At 46.0% G+C, this 25,491-nt stretch overlaps 1 long non-coding RNA gene across 2 annotated transcripts in view; it reads right to left on the bottom strand.

The window, feature by feature from the left end:
* Positions 1-671: 671 nt before the first annotated feature.
* Positions 672-25,491, bottom strand: part of LOC134957765 (uncharacterized) — a 41,001-nt gene continuing 16,181 nt past the window's right edge. For both annotated transcript variants that reach the window (XR_010186733.1, XR_010186734.1), the window contains exons 2-3: positions 13,219-13,331; positions 672-1,591 (exon numbers count right to left, since the gene is read on the bottom strand). This is a non-coding gene — a long non-coding RNA (uncharacterized LOC134957765). The remainder of the gene's footprint in view (positions 1,592-13,218; positions 13,332-25,491) is intronic.

Here is a 25,491-nt window from a genome sequence, read left to right as displayed (position 1 = left end):
CCAGCCCACATTTTTGAGGCATTTTTTGCCAACGCCTTTTCACAAAAAAAAAAAAAAAGAACTGAAAAGGCATTAGCGAAAATGCCTCAAAAATGTGCAAAAACAGCCTGCAAATGAATACGCAGGGAGGTGAAATCAAAAGCGCCTAAATTGTCGGAGCTAACTGAATACCCCCCATAAAGTGGAGAAATAAACTACCAACCAATCAGCTCCTGTCATTTTTTAAACATAGCCTATAAACTGTCAGGACCTGATTTGTTGGTACGTTATCTCTCTCCATACGCAGGGGGTGTATTTACAGTCCTGCAGGCCACTAGGTAAAATCTGCTACCTTAGGACATTCATTCATTATAGCACCTGTAGGGGCAGATGTATTAACCTGGAGAAGGGATAAAGAAGTGATAAAGCAGTGATATTAAGCGCAAGGTGATAACGCCTTGCAATTATCACTGCTTTATCCCTTCTCCAGGCTTAATACATCTGCCCCTTTCACAGGCAATGTTTACCTTAACCCTCCGTCGGGTGAACCTCTGGGACTCCTGGGTTCGGGCACAGTGCCCCTGACAGGCACCTGTTAGAAAATCTTTATTAGCACCTTATTAACTCAATTCTAACGCTCTTAAATTGATCAGTGACCTTCATTAGGATGTACAAAGAGAGAATATTCAAAATTTGATTAAAAAAAACTAATTTATTCACCTCAAAGTAAGTAAAACAAAAAATACTGAAATTTAAGACCCGTCACCACATTGCCTTCAGTTTTCATGACAAAAAAAAAATCAAATGAACTTTAAAATTACAAACAAAATTTGAAATATAGGCACGGCAGTGTCAGTCTCACTTGGAATCACTGTTGGAAAGTTCAGCAGTAGAGATGCATTGGCACAGTGCAGTGCAAGGTTGGCAGACCATATTTGCATGGGGCAAGCAGATCGCTTTGTGACATTTATGGCATTCATAATTCGACATCCTTCTGTGACCCATTTCTGCAGTACAGGTGATGCATCTACGTCTTTTTGGAGGCAGGAGTGGGTGGATTTTCTCGATCATCGATGGGGCGAAATCTTTTCAAGCCCTTCCTTCGATGACATCTGTGGGTCTGATGTCCCTCTCTCTGGCAAATTAGTCCTTGATAATGTCAATGTACTGGTTTGAGTACCTAACAATTGTGTCAAAGATTTCGTCAGTGAATAAATTATTCCAACATTCGACTGCAGTTTGAGCATTCTTAGCAGTTCCTCTGACTCCAGGAAGGTGAGTGATAATGTTGCGAGTTCCCATACGACGAACTTTCACGGGCGGCCTTTTGGACCACTTGGTCTTCTTATCTTTCCCCCCAAAAAAGGTGTCACCTGTTTCATCATCATCATCATCATCATCATCATCACTAGACTCCTCACAATCTTGCTCCATTCCTGAATCACCTTCACGTTCCTCCACCTCATCTTGAGAATCAATGTCACTCTCTTCCCCCATATCCTCAGTAACTCATGGGTCTCCCTCGTCGTCATTCTGCAGAAAATCTCTTATTTCTTCAAGGTGACTCTGGTTAGTCAAATCGTAGGCTTTATGGGCCATTTCAGCAGAAAATCTGAAGCAAAAAAGAGAAAACACAAACATGAGTACAAGTTTGGGCGCAGTGTGCCTGAGAGGCCACCCTGGCAAACCTACATATTTCCGCGAAAATATCCATAACGTTTGTAATTTTTATTCATAAAATGAGCAAAATAAACAATTAATCGATGAAAATAAAAGGAAATATGAACCTTCAAAAGTCGGACCAGTTCGGGCGCAGTGTGCCTTAGAGGCCAGGAGGGTCACTACTTTACTCCACGCAGGCGGCTGGTAAACTGACTTGGGGGGTTTCGAACAGCACCTAGGAGGAACAGGCCCCTGCGCCCCCTTGGGGCGGAAAGGGAAGCGAGAACAGCTTTGCGGTGCCTGTCAGGCCAGCTGCGCCTGACTGAGGGTTAAACATCAGGTTAAACTTATGGATTGTAATTCCAGGTGGGGGCTATTCTCATTGCCAGAGCAGCTATGGCTGACACATTTTAAGACATTATGGCTGATTACCAATAGCTATACAACACCTTTCTTGGTAGAGTTCTCCAATTTTTTATATGTATAAAAAAAAGTTAATCAGTATCACAGATGTTTAGATATTTTTCTGCTGGTATAGAAACTGACTTAACATTTACAATATGCATCCCTAGCAAAGAAACAATCTGCCAAAGTACTATTAACTTTCAACCTGAGCTGCTGAAAGTGTATACACTCCAAGTTAGATTCCCGTTAATATGGACACGAGCCATTTACCCAGCTGCAAATGCTTTACATTATCTGAAGGAGAGACTGCAAAATGACACTGTCCTGCAAACTTGCATTGCTAAAGAAATTTGCTGTCTAGTGGAAACGACTATATTTTGGTGGAAAAGAGCAGAAAATATAAAATAATATTCTTAATTGTATATAATAATAAATTGCAATTCAAGAAATTACACATAATTGTTACAGTTTTGTTTTGTTATAATACTCCCTATTTATCATTTAGCCCTTTGGAGAATGAGTATTTACATCTCACCCTGGGCTGGTTCTAGACCAAGCTGAGGCCAGGGTGAAAAATTTCCTTTGGTCCCCCCCCAAAAAAAACACCAAAATACACATCTAATAGGCCCTACACACTGGGCGACATGAGTGAAAGAAATGAACGATCTCGTTCATTAATGAACAAGATACCATTCATATCTTTCAGTGTGGAGGCACAAGCGATGAACGATGCGCGTCCCCGCGCTCGTTCATCGCTGGTGCCCCGTCGCTTGTGCATGCAGGCCAATATGGACGATCTCATCCATATTTTCCTGCACTGCTATGGAGCCGGGTGACGGGGGGAGTGAAGAAACTTCACTCCCCCGTCACTACCCCACCGCCACCAGGTCGCCTGCCGGCCGTATCCGCCATCGGGCAGCTCGGCGGCGCATCGCCCAGTGTGTAGGGCCCTTTAGTTTGAGCAGAACGATATGTTGTGCAAGCCAGGGTGCAGGTCAGACTGAATCACTGACCTTTTTGCTTTTTTTTTTTTTTTACCAGATTGCAAACTTTTTCCTGCATTTTGCATCTTAATTCAATAATGGTGTACTTGGGATTAGTATTTTAACTGCCCCCATTATACCCTATACTACATCCCTGACCACTGTATACCTTACGCTATATCCCTGACCCCTCTATACGCCACACTATATCCCTGACCCCTCTGTACCCTATTCTTCATCACTGACCCCTGTATACCATACTCCACATCACTGCGCCAGTACTGCCAGACACACATAATATTCCCAGTGCTGCCAAATACACATATTGCCCCCAGTACTGCCAGATACACATAATGCCCCCAGTACTGCCAGATATACATACTGTCCCCAGTATAGTGCCAGATACACATAATGCCCCTTGTATAGTGCCAGTTACACATACTGCCCCTGTATAGTGCCAGTTACACATATTGCCCCTTGTATAGTGCCAGTTACACATATTGCCCCTGTATGGTGCCAGATACAAATACTGCCCCTCGTATATTTCCAGATACACATACAGTAACGCCCGCAGCAGCTGTTATACATATCCCCCCCAACAATGCTCATTGCCCCGGGCCTCCTCCTCCGCCACTTTAGCAGCAGGGCTATGGGTGGGGAGTGTTAGGTACCAGGGTGATGTTTATGGTTAGGCCAAGGGAGGGGAAGGTTGGGATGGTTAGGTTACGGGACGGTCTGTGGTTCTTTTTACTTTGATATAGTAATAATGGTAGGAAGCAGTAGCAGAGTCAGCAAGGAGATACATTAAGTGGAGACATACATCATACACACAGCTGCATTTAACTTTACAGTCACTGCTGTCAGTACTAGAGCAATAACGGGGTAAGGTGCATACATACGGAATGATTATACCCACGATATGGGCATTCCCGATCGATTGGAACTACACATCGTTTATATCGTTCCGTGTGCATGAACGGCAATGATGCCGATGTGAGCACCGGTGGGTCACTAGTGACAGCCTCAGATCTTTTGTACATGCAAGAAGATTTGGGGCTGTCAACAGCGATGCCATGCTACCAAATGCAGCACGGCCCCCGTTCCCCACCCCGCCATCAATCGTCATTGCCAGCATCGGCAAGTGTGTATGCGCTTACTGATGCCAGCCCACTGCCGGTCACAATGTATCATTCAGTGTCACATCATGCCATGTGTAACCACCTTTAGTCTCCCAGCGGGGTACCTATTGTATAAACATTTACCCATCTTTAAAGGGCAGAAAGAGGTGGAAGTACTGTAAAAATATACTGTAAATATGTTTTTTTCTTGTCTTTTAATATACAGTATGCAACTACTACACATGCCATTCTACTACAAAACACATAGTTATTTACTTGCACTCTGCAGGCTGAGTGAGCTCACAGGTGTCGGCTGGCTGGTTGGCAGGTGTTGAGTCTTCTTTAATTGCGAATGCATCGATTTGATGTTGACCCCTGCAGTCCGGTACCATTTTTTTTTAAGGAGCAGCTGCATGTGTCGTCATGCCCCCGCTGCAGTCAATCACCTTGCGACCGCATAGTGAAGGGTTGCGCATGCGCGTGCCCAGATGACAGAGTGTGTACGCAGCTTTAGAGTAACCATTATAAACTTGCTTAGGTACAACACATGATATTCTAGATCACACAACCTGCCGCTTTGAAACCACCTGACATCAACTCTAGTGGTTCTGATTACTTGTTGGAACCCTACTCTGAACTTTAGGACTCTGCAATCTCCCCATTTTGTGTTCTCTTCTAGGGGTGGACTTAGGGAGGCCAATCCCGGGCCAATTTTTCAATGCCGGGATTCCGGGATTGTAGTAGGGATGTGTAGGGAGCAGGGAGAGTGGATTTGGAGGGCAGCAAGGGAGGGTGGGTGTTGGGAGCAGCACAGAAGAATGGATGTAAGGAGTAGGAAGGGAGGGTGGGTGTAGGGAGCAGGGAGGATGTAGGGAGCAGCACAGAAGAATGGATGTAAGGAGCAGGAAGGGAGGGTGGGTGTAAGGAGCATGTAGGGAGCAGCACAGAAGAATGGATGTAAGGAGCAGGAAGGGAGGGTGGGAGCAGGGAGGATGTAGGGAGCAGCACAGAAGAATGGATGTAAGGAGCAGGAAGGGAGGGTGGGAGCAGGGAGGATGTAGGGAGCAGCACAGAAGAATGGATGTAAGGAGTAGGAAGGGAGGGTGGGTGTAGGGAGCAGGGTGGGTGTAGGGAGCAGGGAGGATGTAGGGAGCAGCACAGAAGAATGGATGTAAGGAGCAGGAAGGGAGGGTGGGAGCAGGGAGGATGTAGGGAGCAGCACAGAAGAATGGATGTAAGGAGTAGGAAGGGAGAGTGGGTGTAGGGAGCAGGGAGGGTGTAGGGAGCAGCACAGAAGAATGGATGTAAGGAGCAGGAAGGGAGGGTGGGAACAGGGAGGATGTAGGGAGCAGCACAGAAGAATGGATGTAAGGAGTAGGAAGGGAGGGTGGGTGTAGGGAGCAGGGAGGATGTAGGGAGCAGCACAGAAGAATGGATGTAAGGAGTAGGAAGGGAGGGTGGGTGTAGGGAGCAGCACAGAAGAATGGATGTAAGGAGCAGGAAGGGAGGGTGGGAGCAGGGAGGATGTAGGGAGCAGCACAGAAGAATGGATGTAAGGAGTAGGAAGGGAGGGTGGGTGTAGGGAGCAGGGAGGATGTAGGGAGCAGCACAGAAGAATGGATGTAAGGAGCAGGAAGGGAGGGTGGGAGCAGGGAGGATGTAGGGAGCAGCACAGAAGAATGGATGTAAGGAGCAGGAAGGGAGGGTGGGAGCAGGGAGGATGTAGGGAGCAGCACAGAAGAATTGATGTAAGGAGCAGGAAGGGAGGGTGGGAGCAGGGAGGATGTAGGGAGCAGCACAGAAGAATGGATGTAAGGAGCAGTGAGGGAGGATGTCAGGAGCAGTGAGGGAGGGTGTAGTAGGTAGCGATACTAAAGTATTACTTACTATTAGGTGTGTAACAATTGTTATTGGCGCTAGTGAAAAAGTAAAAAGGAATTAAAGAAATAGTAATAATAATAATAATAATAATAATAATAGTGTCAGTGGCATCTGTGAAAAGAAAGGGTTTGGTCAATAAACGTTTACAGCCCTTTTAGTGTGATAAGGAAAACTGGTGTGCTGGAGTTTGATAATGGGACAGGTTACCTGTCCCTATCTTACCCTAACCGGTACCTTTTTCCTCCGCTTTCCATTAGTGCAGTGTCCTCGGGTGCATCTAGCCGCGATCGGCAGTTGATGACGTCACCCCACTGGTCTCGTAAATCTGCTCCGTTAGGAGGCTGGGCAGTTGCTGATCTCATTTCACGCTGGCTTCTTACTATTAGGCAGGCAGTAACCATGGACGCAAAGTGACCACACTGCGGCATTTCAAATGTAGCGCCGGCTGCCAGCCAGTCAGAACTGGCAGTCCAGCAGCCAATCAGGAGCCGCTACTGCTGTCCTGATTGGCTGCGGGTCCGCCAGCTCCGATTGACTGGTGGCCGGCGCTACATTTGAAATGCCGCCGTTGCGGTCACTGTGTGTTCATGGCTGCCCAAGATGTAAATAATACCTCACCGACAGAAAAACTGCATGCGCAACCTAATCCCGTGAATCCCGGGATTGGAGGCTCCAATCCCGAGATTCAAATCCCGGCATTTTTGGGCCCGAATCCCAGGGATCCCGCCGATCCCGATCCTGGGATTGGCCTCCCTAGGTGGACTATTCCACCCCGGGTAATCCTACGCAATGCGCCTAAGATGGCTGCCGCACCTGGTATCTTGTGAGAGTGGAATGCACGACCCTCGGAGGTTATTACCCAAAATGCCTACACCAATCATGCATTATGCTTTCTGTGTGCTCAAGGTTTTGTTTTTTGTTTTTTTTATTGTCAGTGTGGTTTATCTATAGATGTATTACTTAAATCTTCTGCATAATGGGGGTAATTCCAAGTTGATCGCAGCAGGAAATTTTTTAGCAGTTGGGCAAAACCATGTGCACTGCAGGGGAGGCAGATATAACATCTGCAGAGAGAGATAGATTTGGGTGTGGTGAGTTCAATCTGCAATCTAAATTGCAGTGTAAAAATAAAGCAGCCAGTATTTACCCTGCACAGAAACAATATAACCCACCCAAATCTAACTCTTTCTGCAAATGTTATATCTGCCCCCCCTGCAGTGCACATGGTTTTGCCCAACTGCTAAAAAATTTCCTGCTGCGATCAACTGGGAATTACCCCCAATGTGCATTGTTTGAGTACTAGTTGGCGCAGCGGATGGCTGCCTCGGTGCTGCTCTGCCAAGCTGTCTTCGTTTTTAGTCTTACATGTATAATATGTCGAGTCTATCGTATAGTTGCAATGTGCAGTATGAACTCATACGTGTAATGTATGCTACGTTTTTCCCCCCTTCTTATGCTATGTATTCCTCCTTCTTGTTGCTGCTTGGCAATGCATTGTACCACAAAAAATTCCTAGTGTACATGAGTACACCTGGCCAATAAAGCTGATTCTGATTAAAACCAGATGTTCCTTGTGGATTCCACTACTAGCGGTGCAAAGAATTCACCATGGTTGAAAAGCTGTTTGTGGGCAGTGACTGGAAGGGGGTTAGAAGTGAACGTAAAAAGAAAGTCTGTCTCATGGGCGTGTTATGCGAGAGTGATGGGCATGTCAATGCAAGTAGCTACGTTCCCTGACATACAGCTGCAGCCATAACAAGCCGATTGAGGCGTCTAAAGAGTCATCGGCAGTAGCAGTATGACAGCGTGCAGAGATATAGAAAGTGGGCGTCTCCTAATCACTACACCAGGGGAAGGGCTAATACTAGCATTTGTATATTTTCGCAACCGTGACTCCAGCAACAGACCCAAGAGTGGACACAGCAGCATCTATCTCTGAATCAGACCCTAATAAATTTGCATTTCACATCCAAAACAAAGGTTTAAAGACTTGAGTGTAAGCATATGTGACCAGTGATGTGCGGTGGGGTGAGGCAGAGCCTTTCCTGGCACACTAATGTTTGTACAACGAGGAAAGAAAAAGTTTGACTCTTGTTGGGGCGCACTCTTATTGTATCTAAGTGTCTACTGATGAGTGATGTGTCTAAGATATAATAAAGTCTTTATTTCTACTCTTAAAATAAATGGGAACTGATCAAAAAGGACAAAACTTAATAGTAAAGTTAGGCATAAGTAAATGTAGATACCCAAATAAAGGAAAGCATGTATTTATCATTTCCTTGAAAAAATGAAATGTTCAGATCTTATTTATGCTTTAATAAATGCATATAGGAAGATAGCTACATGCCATGCTGCTTCCGTCTGCCAAAGATCTGTACAAACTGTGTTTGTATTGATAAAGCCCTAAATAGGGTTGATTTCAAGAGAGGAAAGAACCTCAAACTGAAATCTACTCATGAAAATTTACACCTGTCTGGAATAAATGAACTAATGTTTGTTGCAGAGTTTTTACTGTATAAAATATATGAAAAATACAAAGAATATGTTTGAAATATCTTCTTTGCATTATTCTAATCAATTTTATAGCCAAAACCGTGGAGTAAAAAGTCTATGGCAGGTGAGGCAGTGCCTCACCTGACTATCTTTTCTGCACATCTCTCATTAAAACTCAACAAAATTTCCAAAAGTATATACTGCTGCACCTGTGTATAATGCCCAGATCTACCTTTTGGCTCATATATTGCATGTAAATCTGTCTCTGGTGCTAGCCAATGCCACCTGAGCCATTTAGCTCACCGCACGTCCCTGTATGTGACATACTGTAGGCTGCATGCATGCAGCTTGCACCATTTACAGCTTTTCATACTGTATCCACAACATTGAAAACTTCAGTGAGAGCATTTTACATCTGGAATTTGGGGCACAATTGCATCAAGCACTGCAACAGGCCCAGACTCTATGTCCGCATTCTTGCTAAGAGGAAAGACAGGTCGGTGAATACATTTTGAGTTTGGCAGGAACCATATACCATCCCACATATACCTCATTGGAATTTTATTTAAATAATGTTGATATTGAGATCCTTGCTACGCCCTACATAATTTACATACAAACATCTTCCTTTGTAGTCCATGGGCCAAAGCCAGATTTTTTACTAATCGGTACCAGTAAAGGGGGCAAAACTTTGTTGTATTTCTTTTGTAGAACTATGATAGTAGAGTTGTTTTTTGCATGATAACCTTACCAGAGTCTCAGCTTATAAGTAGTAAAACACAAAAATGTGTTGGTGGGGGTAATATAAATCAATGGGGATTATGATGATTTTTGCCCGGTTCTATCTCCGGACCCAGGGGGTCTATAAACTATCGGAGATATACGTTTTGTAGCCCTTGATCTCTTCTCTGGGCATGCCAATTTGCTTGCATGGGCACCCCAAGGAACCGGAGCTAGACTGGCTGAAAGCCGGTGCCCCCAACCGGCAACCGCTCCATTATAGTCTATGGGGATTTTGGTGATTTTTGTCCGGTTCTATCTCCAGATCTATGAAAGTTCCGAGATATACGTTTTGTAGCCCTGGATCTCTTCTCTAGGAATGCCAATTTGCTTGTATGTGGACCCCAAGGCACCGGAGCTACAGTGCCCCTACCGGCAACCGCTCCATTATAAGTAAATGGGGATTTTGGGGTCTCTTTGGACCCCGATATCTCCGGATCCAGGGGGTTTAAAAAAAATCATAGATATACATTTTGTTCAGGTGAGCCTCCTCTTTCAGATGAGCCCATCCCCAAAATATTCCGGGTGACGTTTTTTTTGAGGGGGGTCAGTTTTGGGGGGCGATTGCTCGGTCCAGTGATTTTTCTTCAAAAATCCGAGATATACACTTTGCAGAGGAGACTTTGGCTTACCCTCGGTACATAGTGGTAGGGGTCAAAGGTCATGACCCCTGACCTGTGGAGCTTTCCAAGCAGTTTGGTCCATCCTGGAGCTTAACCCCCAATGTAGTCCAGGTAGCCCCAGCGGATGGCTACCCAAAAATCATGACCCCAAGTTTCTGTACCCCAAATTGGGGGTGCTAGGCCCTGGGGGGTAGTGCCCCCCACCGCTTCCGGACCATGTACCTCAACATTTTTAAACTTGGTGGGGTGATAGTGCATAGACTCTTCTATCCACCGGCCAAATGTGGGGTCTCTGGCACCCCAGGAACGTAAGATATGGCTCCTGGAATGGACCCCACTTCACCTGAGCGCTTGCGGGAGACGGGCCCCGGGTAAGTCAAAGGGAAAACACTGCTGGCTGGAAGTCATGGATCTCCGGTTCCTGTGGGGCTATTTACATGAATGGTACAATAGTAGAGGGTTATCCCCTCTATTAGTGGTCCAAATTTGGGGTGATTCGGTCCAGCAGAACCGGAGCAATAGACCGGCAAAGTCAAGAATCTGTACCCAGGCACTCCTGGGTAAGTCAATGGCCAAGTACTGCTGACTGGAAGTCCTGGATCTCCATTTCTGGTGGAGCTATTTACATGAAATTTGAGGGGTATCCCCTCTATAAGTGGGCCAAATTTGGGGTGATTCGGTCCAGCAGAACCGGAGATACAGACCGGCAAAATCAGCTACCTCTACCCGGGCACTCCTAGGTAAGTTAATGGGAAAGCACCGCAGGCTGGAAGTCATGGATCTCCGGTTCCTGTGGAGCTATTTACATGAAGTATCCCCTCTATATTTGGGCCAAATTTGGGGTGATTCGGTCCAGCAGAACCGAAGATATTTTGCTCCAAAGTGGTCAAATTTTTGGTCCATTCAGGGAACCGGGGATACTCTGCAGCTTGTGTCGGTGCCTGTGCTGGAACTGGTATCTGTTAAAAGAAAGAGTGCCCCCCTAAAGCTCCGACCGGTACAGGTGATGTTTTGGAATCCTGGGGTATGGATAGGTCCCAGGGGTCCAAACAGCCTCCCTGTCCCGGTGGGTGCTATTTTGTTGAATCCCATGCAGGGAACCAGGATATTTGTGCCCACAAACCAGTGCAAAAAAGACTTGTACCGAAACAGAACTCTGTGCAATTAATATGGATACAGGCTTTATTGCAAATCGCCTCCGATAATGTGGCATTGCAGATGTTTTGGCATAAGATATTGACACCATTAAGCATTTCATTAAAATAGGCTTTGTCATTTTTATGGGTTTCTTCCAACCACGCGAGAAATCCCTTCCATGCAAGCCTCATAATAGCTTCATACACCAGCTTGTGAAGTCGCACTGCACGGTTGTACTTACGACCTTCCATTATATCACAAAGCTGTGGCTATAAGGCGGTTATCATACAGAAATATTATGGCCATAGATATATCTTTAAGAAAAGTGCACTCAAGTTTTGCCCCTCTTGGTGGTACCGACATTTGGGGGTAAGATGCATTCATTGCTCAACCCACTGAATTGAATTGTATGTAATAAAGAAGTATCTGTAGTGTCAAATGGAACTGGCTACATCAAAAGCACATCTGCTTGGTGAGTTTGCTAATATTAGGGGTGTCATAAGGGGAGTGCGTGTGATGCGGACCACATTCGGGTGTCACCTTTCCAGGGAGTGACACCAAAATGCTGGCTCCTCAGCAGTGACTGGGAGCTGGGTGCTGCAGTGTGACATTATTATGCAGTGCCTGGCTCCTGTCACTGAGAAGGAGCCGGCAGTGCAGCCAAAGTCTCTGGGGCAGCCCAGTGTCTCTGGAGATGCTGGCCACGCCCCCAGAGTGATGTAACTGAGGGAGCCCTGTGAGCCTTCAGCGCGCACAAGGGGAATACTGGCTGCACTGGTTGTAACTGACCCCGGTGCGGTGCCACCACTGGCTAATATAGACCACTTCATCTCTTCTAAATTTGGAAAAGGTTTAAATGAGCATAATAAAATCATTACATGTACTATCCAAATATAATTTCCACTGAAAAATATTGGTTATGCAATGACATATATAGCATAAATAAGGAAAAAAATAACATGCTAGTCACAGTGAATTATATTTTATTGTACGCAGCTCCTAACTAGTTATGCCTTGAACACACTTTATTACTGGTTAGCCAGCAATGTATCATATGACAATACATTTTATCACAAAAGCACCTGGTTTTGCTTGAATTTATTTAACAAGCTGTGACAGCATGAAATTGTTCCTCTATGCTCCACACAAGGCTGCCAACTGTTATTAAATTCACTGTCAGTGAAGACAGCATTGAAATATGAACGTCAGAAACAGGAGGCCAGTAAAAAGTTAAATACTCCATATACTATTACACATATCATTAGCAAACCAATTTTTTATTTTTTTTAGATTGTGAACTTACTTCTAGTACTAATCAGGATGCTCCTACTACATTCCCTTTGGTGAAAATGTGGTATACTGCAAGAATGCATCACTATACGAATGATGTGTACATGTTTTTTTAAGAAATGGTGAGCAAAACATTTGCAACAATTGTCAGCTGTGGTTTAGGGCTAGGAATGGAATGAAGAAACATAGGAAACATTGATGGTTTGCTTCTGATGGGCAATGGTTTTGCAGTGTTTACTCACCATTCGTGGTTTTCTTTCCAGGTCTTCTTTCCGATTGCCTCCAGTGGCCTCACCAGCTCCAGCGTAATGCTTTCATCCGGCTCAGTATAATACTGCAACACTCGGTAGTGTCACCACTGTTTGGCGAGAGACTCAACCACTGCAGTGCAAATCTGAGACATAGGGGCTGACTGTGACCGATTTGCAGTCGTCGCATCTGCGACTATGATAATGCTAACATCAGCCCTTCCCCTGGTGTACAAACCGAATGTGCAAGGACTAAGATACTCATTTGTGCGTCTTCACACGCTACCATCAGACACATCATTGTAACTTGTACCTGCCCTATGCTAGGTAGATTCTTCATCAGAGTAATGGTCTCCATGTAAACAATTAATTGTCTGAGTTTGCAACCAGTTCTGCAACACTCCCGCCACTCTGCCATAACATCACCACAAGAGGTACTTCTCCTTGCATCTGAACAGCCACCGCCCAGGAATGCCCAATACCTTTCTGCCCCCTGCCCCCCGCCCCCCTCATGTCTCAATCACAACTGTGCCTCTGTGAATACACACCACGGAACACACTGTGCATCTTTTTAGTGACTTAGATACATGCGTAGTTAAATAAACACACAATCATTTACGTGAAAATTTCCATCGCGTGTGACTTGGAATCATGCCCATAGGGTGGTGACTAACTGCTGATTTGTCAGGTCATTCAGGTGACAGTCTGGTCATGGCACGAAGAGCGGAGCACCTGAAAAAAACATGTAGATATATTACAGTTTTGTATTCAACTCAGAGCCGTATAAGTAACAAGTATGATTAACAGGTGGGAGTATATAGTGCTCAGTCTATGTGTGTGGTGTGAACAAAGTAGTATCTTATGCTGTAACTTGCATTTCAATGAGTAAGGATTGTTGTTTCTGATGCTAATAACACACTTTATTTTAAGGTTGTAGTTATATTGTACACCAGTGTTTCCCAACCTCGGTCCTCAAGGCACACTAACAGTCCTGGTTTTAGTGATATCCAGGCCTGAACACAGGTGACTTAATTAGTACCTCAGTTATTTTGATTTAACCATCTGTGCTGAAGCCTGGATATCACTAAAACCTGCACTGTTGGTGTGCCTTGAGGACCGTGGTTGGGAATGCCTGTTGTACACAGATGCAACTGAATACATTTTTGGTGATAGCAAGAATAATGCACAGCACATACTTTAGTGAATATCAGAAGTGGCAGAGAGCGTTCACAGTTTATGGCTGCAGATCAATTTCCTTATTTGTCTACACAATGGTGGTGAATTCAGTCTTAATTGACAGTCTGTTTAACGATAGTCCGTAATGCAGATTTGCTAATATGCGGTGGGGTCTTGTGCTGGAGGGCCGGCGTCCAGAGCCCCCCCAGGTGCAAGAACTTACCCTTTCTTGTGGATGGTAAGTTCCATGTTTTATCTGCAACCTCATCAAATGCCAAAATGCCCTTACACTGGGAACGGAACCCCAGCAACAATCCTTTGGCATTCGGGGATGCTCTGAGCCATGGCATCTGGCAGAATAGGAAACTTTTCATTGTAGAGTTGCCCTTGGGAGACACCCTTTCCTGCCTGTGGTAATCGGTAAGTTTTAGAGCTGGGGATGAGTGATCTAATATCTCCTGTATCACATTCCGCAACCACATATCATCCATGTTATGATGGTAATATTACATATTACACCCAATTCCTGAGCAAAAAGATGGGGGTTCTGTCCTGAAGAAGAAAGACAGGGGGTAATGCTGGCACCAGGGAAGCAGGAGCAGTCTCAAACATAATACCACAGAGAGGAATGGAGAACATGGATATATTACAGAGTACACCTTTTATAGGGATGAGAGGTGCAGAGACTGTCTGCTATAATAGCGTGAATGAATAAGGCCAATCTGTAAGGGAAAATTACAGTATTAGAAAATCTAGGTAAGCCAGATCTCTAAGATCTTTGCAGTCTCCTATATGGAGAGATACATCCTATATGTAGCACCCTGCAGTCTGTGGAGCTGCACGGAGAATTCTAAAGACACTGCACTACTTACCAGCACCAGCGCCCCTGCCCCCTAAGAGTGATGTGATAATGTTACAGGTTACAGCGGTGCATGCAGGCCCCCCTGGTTGCAACCAGCCCTACAGCCATTAACAATAGGGCTCTGCTTCATACTCTAGCATGGTAGGTTTGGGGGTGTAATGGACACTTAAGAGTATGAATAAGCAACTTCTGCACAATGCTACTGAGAGGTTACTGGCAGACCCTCGCATAAGAATAGGGCAGCCCTGACTGGTTAGCGCCAGAGGAGCAGCTGCACTCTGAACATCCAAAATGGCACCATTCGTTCCCACGAGAGTGCCCGCGTGTCGGACTTTGTGCCATTTTTCTTCAAGTATGCATGGATGCCTATATGGATTGAAAAGGACAAATCCCCTTTGACTATGTATGTAATAAATGTGTAAATGAGGGGTATTTTATTTCAATAAAGTCTTTTTCAATTCGATGTGTGTGTGCGCTGTTTTTATTTTAACATTTCCTTTAAATGTGCACTACAGGTGCCAGCAGGCCCTATCTGCTAGGGTATGCAGGTACTTCTGGTTCTCCAAGTGCTAGTATGCCCTTACAGTCCTTAAAATTGGCCACAGTGTGCCTGCAAAGGATAATGTTATTCTTACTATTAGCTCTTCACTAACTCTGTACCCACTGTCATGGGGTATGGAGAAATGCCCTAACGCTATTAGCAATAGGCTGGTCGCACCGAGGAGGTGGGCCTGCTTTTTTTTTTTTTGCAGGCCTCACTCCCCTAGGGAAACCAACCATAGTGCAAACTGGTCTACGGCTAGTGGAATCATGCTGGTAGGACCACCACACTGCAGGTCTCCCCTCTTTGGTTCCCCCAGCCCTAGCCGATCATGCATAGTGCTGGTTAGTGAGGAATTGGGGGGACCCCACGCTCATTGTCCCCATTATTTTATCACTAACAGCCAAGGCTTAAAATCCTGGGGCTGGTTATCAATTGGAGGAACCACACAATTTTTAAGCAAAATCTTTGCGATTTTTCACAATATTTAACACAGAGGCACGCACAGAATTTAGGGATCTGTACAATGCTTTCTGCAACATGGCCGCCTGATGCAGGACATTTATTTGGCTGGGTTTGAATGGTGTTTTTACGTCGGTTTCTAAAGCCACTGCATACAAAATCCGGGATTTCAATACTGCTGTTTAGTAAATTCAACTTTGGACTTTCATATTAATATTGGTTGTGTATGTAATAGGAGATACCATTATTCTCTCCGACTGAAAGCTACCTGTTTGCCTCAGGTGTGCTTTTTTAACTGTTATCTTTAGATTACCGACTAAAAGTGCTGTTTTTGCTGTAAATATTGAGTAAGTATGTAAGAATAAATGGCAGGCAGAGCGTTATAATTAATAAGAAGTGTAATCACATAATGAATTGAGAAAGGATATAAGTGATTGTGTGTATTTGAGAGAGCCTGCTACATGGTGTGCAAGCTAGGATGTAGTTGAAGATGAGAGTAATGGTGTGTACACACGGTGAGATTCGGGCTAAGCCTGATTCTCACTATGCGACATAATCAGTGTGCTTGCAATAATGACTATGTGCGATCTTGGCTAAGTGTCAATTTTGACTATCTTTTATACTAGATAGTCAAAACTGACTTGCCTGCACAATCTATCTAGGCTTGCGATGCCGACCGCGCGGGATCACGCATCGGCATCGAATCGGGATCACAAGGTGACTTTCACCTTGCGATCTGCACTAACTTTTCTTACAATTTTAACTATATAGTCAAAATCGTAAGAAAATATCTCACCGTGTGTACACACCATTAAAGGGTAATAAGTGGTGATGTAAGTTAAGGTGAGTAAATGGTGCAGTTTGTGGATTTCTCTAATTTATAATAAAAATAAATGGTGAGCAGAGTCCATGTTTCAAGCTGGTTCCATATAACTACAGAAATAAGCAGCATTTTTGCAATCATACATCAGCTCACAAGTAGATAGGTTAACACTTGTTAATTATGAAGACACCACTTGAAACAGGCACTCCATCCACCTGTCAGTCCAGGTATTTGGATATATTAACTGAGAGAGGAGCTGGCAATGCTGACTGTGACCGGAGAGACTAACCAGCCACACGTGTAATGGCAGCCGCGGCACTGAAGGGGTTAACCCCTAGTGCCCGGCGCCATTAGGAGGACAAAGGGCTCTTGGCGCCACTTTTAAACTGTGCACTGGCGCTAGTCACCATCTTTAAATGTATTGTGGGTGCTAGGCACCGGGTATTTAAAATATGTTTAATAAGGTGTCATATGTTCTATCGCTGCGCAGTGCGCAGTTGGAGAATGATGAACTGGTGGACAGGGCACTTATGAGGAAAGTACAAGGTATTTTGTTTCTAAAAGACCTTGACAATTGTTGTTCAGCAACTTGTACATAGCCAGTCATATGTTAATTGTCCTAGCTAAAGCAGGGTGTCGATTAGCAGGCCTTTTGGTCGGCAAATGTTTTCTTTCAGGTACAAATGAAGGTTTGGAAAGAAGACTGTGCCTTCAGCATCTCCTGTGGTGTGATGACTCAAAACTAGTTTTGCATGGAGACACAAGGGGCTGCTAAATCAGATTGTGTTTTATGAATGCAAACTAGTGGGTTTCGTTTACCAACAGTTTGATGTAAGATTTCTTAGGCTGCATTATGTGTGATGCAGATTATGTTTAATTTACAGTATAAGAACGTTGTCTATGTGTGAGAGGATGAATGCAATTGAAATGCAAGTTATATTTACATTTGTGAAAGAGACAGGAACATGATAATCAGATTGTGTCTGGGAAAGCCACTGGTTTGGTTATACATGAAAAGGAGCAGAAATGTGCTTTATCTAATTCTTAACTTTTGAAATGTAACTTGTATTTATTTATATTTTGTGCGATAACCTGATTGGTTGGAGAAGACAGGGAGGGCTTACCCCCCTGTGGTACTGTGTGGAAAACTGACATAAAAAGGAGGCCTATGAGCCTCCAGTATTGTAGTTGTACCATCTTATTCTGCTGGAACATCTTGCTGTATGCTGTTGCCCCTAGCAATAGGGAAGAGTTCTCTTTAGAACTATTGAGCAAATAAAACATCATTGCCTCAAGAAGATTGCTTCATCTTGTGACCTACAGGGTTATGCCAACCATAGCCCCGTCCTCCGGCTGTCCAGGGAAGCACCTAACGTCTCCAAGTTCCGCCTTCCGCCAGCTACCGGTAGAGGCCTAGCAAGTGGCTAGTGGGGACTCGTCAACACCACACAGGTGTGGTAAGGCAGTGCGTCGGCACATACAGAGCAGAACCGTGGTTCCAAACGCCACGGCAGGTTAGGAGTTTGGTGGGGGCAGCATAAACCCGCCCACAGCGCAGTGGGTGGAGTCAGTAACAGGCGGTTACTGACGGTAAGCGGGAATCCCCTATGTGGTCAGGCCTCGTGTGACCTAACCTTCCAATCTGTGCGCAGGAGACGGGACGCGAAAGCGGCGAGTGCTTTCGTACGGGACCGTCCTGTCACAGAAATTGGTGGCATAGTGGTGGGATTATCCCAGGCAGCTTTTCATCACCCGATTGGAGAAGCCGAGTTACTCAGGAGAGGAGTAACTGCAGCGCAGGAGAACGCACAAGATGGCGGAATTCAGTGGAATGTCCAAGGATGATCTGGAGATCGTGTGCCAGGAGAAGGGTGTGGATATCCCTTCCAACGCGTCCAAGAGCATCATGAGGGCGGCGCTCATGAGCGTGGAGGAGTCCCATCGGGCGGAGGTGGAAAGCACTGACGGCGTCAGCATTGCAGAGGACGGCCCAACAGTGGACCTTCGTAAGGAACCGGTGAGACCCACAAGCCCCGCCCTCTCTCACAGCAGCAATGTTTCCCAGCAATCCCTAGTAGGGCCAGGATCCCAACGTCCCAGGGGGGGCGGCCCGGATACCCTAGCAGATCGGCTAGCGGAATTGGGGGAAAGGGCAACGGAGCAAGAGCGCTTGATCATCATCCAGATGAGGCATGATGAGCGGGCACCACAGGCCGTGGTACCCCGGGAGCCGTTGTCAGCTGTTGTACACAGATCAGGACGTATTCAGTTTGCCAAGTTTGCAGACAGTGATGGGGACATTGATGGACATTTACAAGTTTTTGAAAGGACTTGTAAACTACATGATTTACCCAAGTCGGAGTGGGTGAGACACCTTGTGCCCACTCTGCATGGAGAGGCATTGGAGGCCTATCGGGGAGTGGCCACGGAGGACTGTGGGGACTACGACGAAGTCTCACGGGCCCTCCTCCAGCGATTCTTCATCACTCCAGAGTCTTACAGGAAGAAGTTCAGAGACTTGCCCAAGAATCCTAGCAGCACCCATGAGCAGTTCGCCAACCAGCTGCGGCAGTACGTGGTGAAGTGGGTGAAGGATTCGGAAGCCACTACATGGGACGCACTGATTGACCTGATCTGCAGGGAGCAGTTCTACCGCAGGTGCGCCCCAGAAGTGAAGGAGTGGGTGCTAGATCGGGAGCCATCCAGCTTAAAGATGGCTGCCCAGTTAGCAGACAAGTATGTGGCAATTCGGCCACAGGGCCAGAAGCGCCCAGCCAGCAGCCAGCTCCAAAAGACTGTACCACCAAGGGGACACCCCTCTTCAGCTCATCACCCCCAAAGACAAGCATCTTCCAACCCTGGTGCTCTTGGCCAGCAACCGCACCGCAGCGTCCCTGCAACTGATCAGAGATAATCGGTGCCACGACTGGAGAAGAAGTGCTACGGCTGTGGGAAAATCGGACATCTGAGGATGAACTGTCCTGCATCCCAAGCACCCCAGACTCGTGCCCCAAATCCGAGTGCTGGAGCCCAGATTGCTTGCTTAACCCGTGGAGATGAGCTTCCAGAGACTGTACCCCCTCCAGTCAGTCCGATGGAGTGTGGCGAGAGACAGGTGCACTCTGCGGAGAGAGTCACCTGCATGGCCAAACAGCCCCTACACAACATGTGGAGGCACCTGCAGCCAGTCCACGTGGGACCCCTGCAGGGAGAAGGCCTAAGAGACTCTGGGGCCTCAATCACTGTGGTGAGCCCCCACCTTATAGATCCTGCTGCAGTATTGCAGGGTCGACTCGCACTGCCAAGGTCACCCTGGCAGATGGAATGGAGAAAGCGGTTCCCATGGCAAGAGTCTACCTGGACTGGGGAGCTGGACCAGAGTTGCGAGTAGTTGCCGTCATGGATGGTCTCCCAACTGATGTGGTCCTAGGAAATGATCTGGGTGGTGGGATCGTCACCACGTTTGCTGGCGCCATTTCCCGGAGTCAAGTTCCACAACCACCGTTGACATCAGCTACTCCAGCACAGCCCAGCCCAGAGGAAAAGACTACAGCTGCTAGACAACTGCCAGCACAGCCAACCACAGCATCAACCAGCCCAGAGGAAAAGATTACAGCGGCTAGATCAGCACATCGACCCTGCATGCCTTTTGCCTCTGGTATGCCTACGTCCCCTAGCAACGCAGAGGATGTTGGTTCCAGCTCGTTTGATCCTGTGGGGGTGCCCACTGATGCTCCTGACCCAAGTGGTTTGCCAACTCCGGCGGTGAGTATGAGAAACCACACTGACTTTTCCATGACTGACCCCTACCAGACTGACCCTAGTAGTCCCCACCTAGATCCCCCTGTAGAGTGTCCCAATTTAGGAGAGATTGAGGGCCACAGGCAGGAGTTTAGGGAGGCTCAACTCTCTGACCCATCCCCGAAAGGCATGAGGCGCCACTCTGGCAGCGGCCTTGACAGGGTTGGGGCGGGAAGTTTGACCTGGCGGGAAGGGTTAAGGTACAGGGTAGCCAGGAAAGTGGGAGGGGATAGACCAGATAGGGAATGTGTCCAACTGGTCCCCCCAGGGAACGTTCCTGCGCAACCGGTGTCGGTTGCCAGCGAAACCCCTTTGGACAGTAACCCGGAGACAGACCGTACCCTGAAGTGCCTGACACAGAGCTTACCCTGGTCTGGAATGTCGGATGACGCCCAGACCAACTGTAAGGCTGGTGCCATGCGTTGGCAGCTGGGGCACTCCAGCGGTTGTGTTGTCTCTGGGCCTCTGCCCATAGGAGAACCCTTGCAGCAAGTTGCTGTGGACATAGCAGGTCCCTTGCCTGTGCTCAGTAGATCGGGGAAGGCACGCAGCCTCCCTGTAGTGGATGCCACACAGGATCCAGAGGCTGGTGGTCTGGCCGCCATCACTGTGGCACAGGTAGCAGACGAGGAGTGAAGAGTAGGCCTAGGTGACATGGTAGGTTTCCCGAGTCATAGGTCGACAGAAGAGGATTGGAGGGCAGGTCTGACAGTTCGGGCAGACAGTTGCCAGATAGGTATGACGGAGGTGCAGTGCCTGGAGCACCATGTGGGAGGAGACAGGGGTAGGCCCAAACCAGAGGGGGTGGAGGCAACCAGAGGCTGTCCCCGACCCACATCACCCAGACCGGTATTGACCTTAGAACCTGTAAGGCCCTACGGACACATTGTCATTGACTTTAGTCCTGTAGTGAACCCCTTGACAGAGATGGCTAGGAAGGGCATTCCCAAGTCAGTGGACTTTGCACCCGCTTGCGAGTTGGCATTCCAGTCATTGAAGGAGGCTCGGGCACCCGCTCCAGTGCTGATGGCGCACATTCTTGACCAGGACTGTGTGTTACGAACTACTGCGCCACTGCATGGACTGGGAGCAGTACCGAGCCAGAAAGAGCCATATGGGCAGGAGAACCCTGTGGCCTGTTTGAGCAGAATACTGCTATGGTGGGAGGTGGGGTATGCCGCAATTGGGACACCTTGGGTGGCACTTGTGTGTAACTGGCCCCCCACCGTGGTGACCTACCACCCACTTGTTAGGTGGCTGCAACCTACCTTGGGGAAATTGGACAGACTTTTGTGGTGGAGCCTTGAACTTGGACTTCAGGTGGACTATTTGAACATTGTGCACCCACAAAGAGAGGCCCACTACACTATGGATGAACTGTCTAGGCCGGAGCCTACACTACCCAGGTAGCGTCCCCTTCAACTCAACAGACTGCGGGACCAGGAGTCAAATCGTTGGGACATGGCTCCCTGGTTTCCCGCTTGAATTGGGGGGGGATGAGTGTGACCGGAGAGACTAACCAGCCACACGTGTAATGGCAGCCGCGGCACTGAAGGGGTTAACCCCTAGTGCCCGGCGCCATTAGGAGGACAAAGGGCTCTTGGCGCCACTTTTAAACTGTGCACTGGCGCTAGTCACCATCTTTAAATGTATTGTGGGTGCTAGGCACCGGGTATTTAAAATATGTTTAATAAGGTGTCATATGTTCTATCGCTGCGCAGTGCGCAGTTGGAGAATGATGAACTGTTGGACAGGGCACTTATGAGGAAAGTACAAGGTATTTTGTTTCTAAAAGACCTTGACAATTGTTGTTCAGCAACTTGTACATAGCCAGTCATATGTTAATTGTCCTAGCTAAAGCAGGGTGTCGATTAGCAGGCCTTTTGGTCGGCAAATGTTTTCTTTCAGGTACAAATGAAGGTTTGGAAAGAAGACTGTGCCTTCAGCATCTCCTGTGGTGTGATTACTCAAAACTAGTTTTGCATGGAGACACAAGGGGCTGCTAAATCAGATTGTGTTTTATGAATGCAAACTAGTGGGTTTCGTTTACCAACAGTTTGATGTAAGATTTCTTAGGCTGCATTATGTGTGATGCAGATTATGTTTAATTTACAGTATAAGAACGTTGTCTATGTGTGAGAGGATGAATGCAATTGAAATGCAAGTTATATTTACATTTGTGAAAGAGACAGGAACATGATAATCAGATTGTGTTTGGGAAAGCTACTGGTTTGGTTATATATGAAAAGGAGCAGAAATGTGCTTTATCTAATTCTTAACTTTTGAAATGTAACTTGTATTTATTTATATTTTGTGCGATAACCTGATTGGTTGGAGAAGACAGGGAGGGCTTACCCCCCTGTGGTACTGTGTGGAAAACTGACATAAAAAGGAGGCTTGTGAGCCTCCAGTATTGTAGTTGTACCATCTTATTCTGCTGGAACATCTTGCTGTATGCTGTTGCCCCTAGCAATAGGGAAGAGTTCTCTTTAGAACTATTGAGCAAATAAAACATCATTGCCTCAAGAAGATTGCTTCATCTTGTGACCTACAGGGTTATGCCAACCATAGCCCCGTCCTCCGGCTGTCCAGGGAAGCACCTAACGTCTCCAAGTTCCGCCTTCCGCCAGCTACCGGTAGAGGCCTAGCAAGTGGCTAGTGGGGATTCGTCAACACCACACAGGTGTGGTAAGGCAGTGCGTCGGCACATACAGAGCAGAACCGTGGTTCCAAACGCCACGGCAGGTTAGGAGTTTGGTGGTGGCAGCATAAACCCGCCCACAGCGCAGTGGGTGGAGTCAGTAACAGGCGGTTACTGACGGTAAGCGGGAATCCCCTATGTGGTCAGGCCTCGTGTGACCTAACCTTCCAATCTGTGCGCAGGAGACGGGACGCGAAAGCGGCGAGTGCTTTCGTACGGGACCGTCCTGTCACATTGACCAATGCACCACCTTGCTGCTGCCTGCCAGATGCATAAAAACATTGTAAATGAGGTCAGCAGCTTATTAATAAGTACTAAAAACTTAAAAATAACTTTAATATTTGCTTATTTTTCAACAGCAGAAAAATAAAACAAGATCATTCCTGAAGCATCTCATCATGCGGGGTCATAAGGATATTAGACAGTCAGTGAAAGTGGAGTACTCATTTAGCTATACAGGTTGAGTATCCCTTATCCAAAATGCTTGGGACCAGAGGTATTTTGGATATCGGATTTTTCCGTATTTTGGAATAATTGCATACCATAATGAGATATCATGGCGATGGGACCTAAGTCTAAGCACAGAATGCATTTATGTTACATATACGCCTTATACACACAGCCTGAAGGTCATTTTAGCCAATATTTTTTTTATAACTTTGTGCATTAAATAAAGTGTCTACATTCACACAATTCATTTATGTTTCATATACACCTTATACACACAGCCTGAAGGTCATTTAATACAAAAATTTTAATAACTTTGTGTATTAAACAAAGTTTGTGTACATTGAGCCATCAAAAAACAAAGGTTTCACTATCTCACTCTCACTCAAAAAATTCCGTATTTCGGAATATTCCGTATTTCGGAATATTTGGATATGGGATACTCAACCTGTATAATGTTGTGGGCACTAGTGGCTCATTTACTATTATTTTAACTATTCACAACTGTGCAAATGCCAGAATGTGTAAAAATTAAGCTATCATGATCAGATATAGGGGTATATTCAATTAGCAGCGATAACAGACTTTTTGCGTGAAAAGTCCGGTTTTCGCGCGAAAAACCGGACTTTTCCCACGAAACGCAATTACAGCTTGTTCAATTTTCCTGGAAAATGTATCGGTGATCATTTTTTCACTAATTTCCCTTCACCTACTCTGAAGCAGGTGAAAAGTTGGGAAAAGTCACTATTTTAAGGTAAAAATGTTTGGATATGGTACAGAACTCCTGGGACACCCCCCTTAATGACTAATTAAGCACGTTGAGGTTTTTAATTATTTTTAATTGGCCAATAATGACATGTCATTTTTGGGGTGAAAAAGTACAAAGTGATGGAAATTGGGGTTCAAGGTATGGGACAGGTATATTGGGGTGCTTTATGAGTGGGACAGGCGTTTTTAGGCTTGCAGATGGGAGTAATCGGTCTGTTTCCACTTTTTTTTAAAGTACCCTAAAATGACCCAAATATATACTTATACCCATTTTTATGTACCCCAAATTTAATGAGAGCATTTATTTTGCTCAAAAAAACTTGCTTTCTATCATTTTTTTTGCATTTTTTTAAAAATGCATATAACCGCCATTTCACACAATTTAAGTTCTCAAAAACGCTCTAATGTGATCTCTAACACACTTCTCTTCTGTTTTCCTATGTTAGTTTAGAATTTTTTGGGGTACAGGCTGATTTCCCCATTTTCACCTGCACTTTTCACTGCAAGAATTTTCACGTGAAACCCGTTTGGAATTAAATAGGTCGAAAAATGGAGCATTTTTGCGACAATTTTCGCCCGACTGCCGCAAAAAATTTTCGGGCGAAAAATTGCCGCGAATTTGCGGATAATTGAATACCCTAGATAGAGTTGTGCGGACCATCGTGTATCATTTATTTTACCTCACCTTTCTACTGACCTTCTTAATTGAAACCTTGTAACGCGTGTACTCTAAACTTATTTAAGAGTGAATACTTCACCAAAAGACATCTGCTTCTAATACAACCTGTTACAATGTGGCAGGATGTCAGGAAGACCACAATATAAGTCAACAGTATAATAGAGCCCATTGCTGTATTCACCAAATAGCAGGGAGGAATGGAAAACCTATTGTCAAAGCCAGCTGTATAGAATCCTTTATAGCAAGCATTCCCAGCCTTGGTCTTAAAGGCACACCAACAGTGCAGGTTTTAGCGATATCAAGGTTTCAGCACAGATGGCTACATCAAAATAACTGAGGGACTAATTGTCACCTGTGCTCACCACGGATACAATGCTGTTTCTAGCCAGTCTAGCGCCCAGTGCGAGACTTAAAAATGCACCCCCGCCCATTGACATAAAAAAAATGTGCACCCACATAGACATAAAAAAAGACAAATATGCGCATTATAAAGGTGCTTGCGCTCTGCAAGGGGCGTGGCCTCGCTAAAATGGCCGTGGTCTTGCCTGAAAAGACTACCTAAAGGCCCCCATCCACTAATGCGATATGGCTGGTTTTCATGCGATTGAGATGAATTGCTGAGACGGATTGTA

The sequence above is a fragment of the Pseudophryne corroboree genome, chromosome 9, assembly GCF_028390025.1.
Source record: "Pseudophryne corroboree isolate aPseCor3 chromosome 9, aPseCor3.hap2, whole genome shotgun sequence".
Classification (NCBI taxonomy): domain Eukaryota; kingdom Metazoa; phylum Chordata; class Amphibia; order Anura; family Myobatrachidae; genus Pseudophryne; species Pseudophryne corroboree.
Note: the sequence above shows the minus strand (reverse complement) of the source record. Positions and strands in the feature narration are given on the sequence as shown.